We start from the raw sequence: 6,000 nt of genomic DNA on the forward strand, positions 1-6,000 counted from the left end.
ATGAGCTTCCTGCATTTCCTGGCTCCCACTGAAGTTAGCCTTGAGGGGGCATGTGACCGGTCCTAGGCAATGGGAGTGATGTGTGTTACTTCTGGGCCAAGGCAATGCACCGCCTCCATTTCTCTTTTCCGCCTGTGACAACAACCTGCCCCAGATGGTGTGGCTATAGGAAGGAAGGAGGCCTTCTAGCCTACACTGGATTTTGCATAAGCAAAAATATAAACTTTTTTCCCATGATAACTGAGATTTGGGGGGGGGGGGGTTGTTTATGGCAGACACTAACCATTAATTATAGTATTATATCCATTAAATGATAGCAATATGGCCCTGGCTGATGTGGTTCAGTTGGTTGGAGCATTGTCCTGTACACTGAAAGGTTGTGGGTTCAATTCCCAGGCAGGGCACATATATAGGTTTCAGGTTCAATCCCCAGTTGGGAAGGCAACCGATCGATGTTCCTCTCTCACATCAATGTTTCTCTCTCTCTCTCTCTTCCCCTTTCCCTCTCTCTAAAATCAACAAGCATGTCCTTGGGTGAGAATTAAAACATTTTTTTTTAATTATAGCAGTATGTTACTGATCTCTTTCACTAGAATATGATCTGTCTGAGGTCGATACCAGGTGTTTGTCTAATAACGCCAGCACCAGCCCCTACAGGGCCTGGGACATGAAATGCGCTCATTAAATGCGTGTTGAAGGAATTACGAGTGAATGAATCATTCCAGCTGAAGTTTCAACACCTCAAGTCAATACTTACTAGAAACTTCTGGAGCTGGAAATTGAGCCTCGAATCCTCTAACTCTAAGCCAGGGGCTTTATGTGGGCAGTGGGCATCGTTGTAGACGGACGATAGGAGCTGTGAATTGACTCCAATGGGTGGCAGCTCAGCAGACAGGCGGGCTGTGTGCAGCTTTCTAGGACAATTATTCTGGAAAATCACTTCTGAACTTACACTGTGCGGAGGAGAAAGGCTCCTTCAAACACCGACGGCTCCTGTCGCTCCGGTCATGAAACTCTGAAAACAGCACAAGCCAGAGGCCTCCGAGGGGACAGAGGAGCATCTGTCCTTTCAAAGATGTCGACGTTCCTGTTAAACAATTTCCCTGGGATTGACAGAGGGGAACGTGAGCAGGGAAAATTTTAAATCCCACAATTAGACTCCCAAAGTCAGTGCAGGTGTGGGGCGGGGAAAGCGAATCTGTGACAGCTTGTATAACTGTCTGAATTAACTGCCAACTCAGTAATAATAAAGGTAGAATTTGTTTTGCTATTGCCAATGGGGTGAGTCTACCGGGTGTCAGGTACAGAAATGGGACTTTATATACGTGCTTCTTCCTCGTTACAGTCAGGTCACCAGGTGCCTAATGCTAGTCTCGTTTCACAGGTTTAAAAAAATGGCTTCCAAGTGCCTGTGGAACTTGCTACGGATCCCAAAGCTGGTAAATGGTTCGTATCAAATTCAAACCCAGGCCTTTTAAACTCCAAAGTCCATGCTCTAGGCCAGGGATGAGGAACAGCCAGCCCGAGGGCTGTATACGGTCCGAGAAATCATCTGGTCTGGCCCTGCCAAGGCGTGAGGGGTGAGTTAAGTACATGTTTAAGCAAATAGAACAGGCTAATTTTTAAGTTGATCATTTTGTATGGCCCTTGAATGATGTTAATAAATATCCAAATGGCCCTTGGCAGAAAGAAGGTTTCCCACCCCTGCTCTAGGCTTTCAGATGTGGCCATGTGATTCTTTTATTCAAAACGCTCAGAAACCCATCGTGGACTGCAAACTGGTTTAGGGAAAGGGACTTTGCTGGTTCACAGAATTCAAGAAGGATTAAGCAACAAGCCGCTGGAGAGACAGGGAGCGCGATGGGCCTCCAGAGCAACTGCTCCCAGACGCCAGAATGCGGCCATCGGTCCCTCCCGCTCCATCCCTCTGCTCCCCACCCCCATCACCTTCGTTCTCTCTCTTGCACCGCGCCTTTCCACCACACAACAGCACACGCTGACTTGTCCCACACCTCACATCCCTCAGCTCCTACCAGGAGAGATCTGACTCCCTCCGGTTCCAGTTTGAAAATCCAAGGGCAGGAATCTAATTGGCCAGCCTGGGTGCAGTACCTTCTCCGCACCAACCCACTCAGGCCATGGAGATGGGTCATCTAGGAACAGGTAGGTCCTTGTTTGGAGGAGAATCCAGTGTCTGAAAAACACAAATGGTCAAAGGAAAAAGAAAAGCTTAGCCTGAAGGAGAGAAAATACTCAGGAGGATATTCCTGTTATCTCTAAACATCTGAAGGAGAGTAATGAGGAGGGGGTGCTCTGGGTCACCAGGGACCGATGGCTGCAAGTTTCCAGGAAACAAACTTTAGGTTCGGATTCAGCATCCCCTGTGCCAGCTATTAATTATGTTCCTCCGCATTGCATAGCATCTCTCAGTCCTCACAACAAATAGGTCGGGTAAATTTTATTGCTCCTCTCTACATGTGAGAAACAGACCAAGATAAATAAATAAATTGACCGAGTGGCAGGGATTGGAATCCAGGTGTTCTGTCTCTGCTCTTCCCATGGCATCATTCTGCTTTTTCACAAACAACCCCCTAATAATCATTTCTGTTCAAAGAGTGGTAGGATTTTCCTGGATTAAGGTCTGCCCATGCCTAAAACTATCCCTGCAAAGGTCAAATGGCCATCTTCCCAGGACTTGATAAAGATGCATTTCAAGGCCCTAACCGGTTTGGCTCAGTGGATAGAGCATTGGCCTGCAGACTCAAGGGTCCCGGGTTCGATTCCAGTCAAGGGCATGTACCTTGGTTGTGGGCACATACCCAGTAGGGAGTGTGCAGGAGGCAGCTGATTGATGTTTCTCTCTCATCGATGTTTCTAACTCTCTATCCCGCTCCCTTCCTCTCTTTAAAAAAATCAATAAAATATATTTTAGGGGAAAAAAAGATGCATTTCAAAATGCGAGTGATATGACTGGACCAGAAACCCCCTAAGATCCAAATCAATTTTGAATCAATAAATTTTTCAAGCTCTTACCAATTTTTTTAAAAAAATTATTGATTAATTTAATAAACAGAGAGACAGAGATAGAAGCATCTATTTGTTGTTCCACTTATTTATGCATTCATTAGTTGCTTCTTGTATGTGCCCTGACTACGGATCAAACCCTCAATCTTGGGGGCATCGGGCTGATGCTCTATCCAACTGAGCTACCCCGCCAGGGCCTACAGATTCTTTTAAAAATTCCACTTCCATATGGCCCCTCCAGCTCACTCTCCACCCTTCGCACTCTGCTCCGAGCCTCATATGCCGACGTATATGCCCGGCAGCACGGTCTCCCTGTGCTCTGGCTTCCAGTGGGCTCTGTCCATTAGGGATCCCCAGCAGGAGATTAGAGGAGGGAGTCAAGTGACTCTGAGCAGTCACCTTTGGTGGGCTGCTGCCCCAACTGAAGGTCACTCTCCTCTCGGTGTGACCTGCTTGGCACAGCTCCTGCCCCTTCTCCGTTCTGTTACCTCCTGCCTCCCTAGCTTCTTCTATCAGCCTAGGGATGGTAATAGGTCTGTTGTTTCTGTACCCAAGTCCTCACAAGCAATCACTTTCTGTGCAGTCTTTGGGGTCCCCTACACCCCCACACCTTTGTAATTAACCCCTTTGCCAATACACCTTCCTTAAACTGTTTTGAGTGTGCCATCTGTTTCCTGTTGAGACCCTGACTGATAAAATAACTTTCCAGACTATGGAGTCTATATTCTAATTACATTTTCCTACATGCTCAGTGTGGGCCTAAAGAAGATAAGGCTAAAGAAGAACATAAAAACCATCTATAATCTCACTCCTAAAAATAGCTCACATTTTGGGCATTTCTTTCCAACATTTTCAGAACATGCATTGCATATGTTTTTTAAAGTTTTTTAAATTGTGTTAAAATATAAACAACATGAAATTTACCATTTTAACCATTTTAAAGTATACAATTCAGTGACATTAAACGCATTCAAAATGTTGTGTAACCATCTATTTCCAGATCTTTTCTTTTAAAGACTTTACTTTTTTTACAGCAGTTTTAGGTTCATAGAATATGGAAAGGAAGACACAGAGGTTCCTATGTAACCCTCTCCCCACACATGCCTGGCCTCCCCCATTATCAGCACCCCCCACCAGAGTGGTGCATTTGTTACAAATGATGAACCTACATTGATACATGATTACCCAAAGTCCATAGTCTACTTTAGGGTTTACTCTTGATGTTTTATATTCTACTAGAGGCCCAGTGCACAAAATTCGTGCAAGAGGGGCTCCCCTCAGCCCAGCCTGCACCCTCTCCAATCTGGGACCCCTCAGGGGATATCCGACTGCCAGTTTCGGATATTCCCCTCACAATCTGGGACCACTGGCTCCTAACTGCTCACCTGCCTGCCTGCCTGATCACCCCTAACTGCCACCCCTGCTGGCCTGGTAACCCCCAACTACCCCCCCACACACACACTGGCCTGGTCGCCCCTTACTGCCCCCCCACCCCCTGCTGGCCTGGTCGCCCTCAACTGCCCCCCTGTGGGCCTGGTCGCCCCATGCAGCCTGCTGTTCGGTTGTTTGGTCACCCCTCACTAACCCCCCTGCTGGCCTAGTCGCCCCACACAGCCTGTTCAGTCATCCATTCGGTTGCGATGGTCCCTTAGGCTTTTATATATAGAGATGGGTTTGGGCAAATGTATAAAGACATCATTATGGTGTCATACAGAGTTTTTCCACTGCCCTAAAAACCCTCTGTGCTCTGCCTATTCGTCCCTCCCCACCTTACATATGTTTTTTACCCTGCTTATACCTCAATGTATATATGTATAATTTCATTAAAAATTATATCATGAGCATTTCCCCATATCATTAAAAAGTTCGATTCCCTGTCAGGGCACATGCCCAGGTTTGGGGCTGGATCCCTAGTAGGGGCATGCAGGAGGCAGCTGATTGATGATTCTCTCTCAGCATTTCTATCTCGCTCTCTCTCTCCCTTCCTCTCTGAAATCAATAAAAAATATATTTTTTTTAAGTGTCGACGCTCAAGTAATGTCCAATATCCTGTCTACACTAGAGGGAGCTTGAGAGTTTTCGCAAACAATCGCTTTCTGTGCCGGGGTAAAGGATGAAAATAACCTCCTGCCAAGACTGGCAGAAATATTAAAGGCATTTGAGGGCTTCCCTTCACCAACGGGCGAGCTACGCCTGCTCTCATCATAAAACAATGTGGGCATTTTCTTCCCAGGCCTCGTCCCCTCTTGGGCCAGGAGCAGAGCTCAGGTGGTTATTCTGGCTGACGACAAGTGTGGTCCCGAGTCTTTAGATCGGTGGATGACCAACGGCTGACCACAGAGGCCACACTGTCTATGAAGAAAGGCCCTGGGAGAGGCTCGGAGAGAAAACCCAAGCCCAGCCCCAGGGAACCGCAGTCCCAGAGCCACAGGCCAGCTCTCCTGGCGGAACTCGTTGTACAACTTCTCTGCAGCGGCAGTGGCTGCACTTGAGAGACTGTGGTGGGGTACTGTCCTCAGGTCACCAGCAAAGGAGCCCGTGCCAAGCCATGTGACCAGGGCTCCGGGACTGACTCAGAGAAGGTGGGCTTGGGGGCCTGAGCTCTGAAGCCTTTAGCAGCTCCTCTGTGGCCCCTCTTAACGTTCTTATATGGTTCTTAGAGCACAGGATTCTGACACAGGAGAGCCTGCCCAGGGCCCGTGCAGCCGGTAGGGGCTGGGCAAGTGCTGCTGCCCCGAGAATGTGGAGTACTGCAGTGGCAACCCCACCACCCCCAGGATGGAGGCGGCACCATCTGTTGTCCACGGACCAAGGACTTTGCCTCTTCTTCCCCAGGCTCTGTCTTCCCAGGCTCTGTCTTCCAGGGGTCGGCCCCACTTGGCTGACCATGGAGGAGATAAACTAAGACCCTCTTTTCTGAAAACTATAAACACAGGAAGAGTTTTGACTGCACGCCAGAGACTCGCAGGACCTAGA

This window comes from Cnephaeus nilssonii (assembly GCF_951640355.1).
Source record: "Cnephaeus nilssonii genome assembly, chromosome: 14".
NCBI classification, from domain to species: domain Eukaryota; kingdom Metazoa; phylum Chordata; class Mammalia; order Chiroptera; family Vespertilionidae; genus Cnephaeus; species Cnephaeus nilssonii.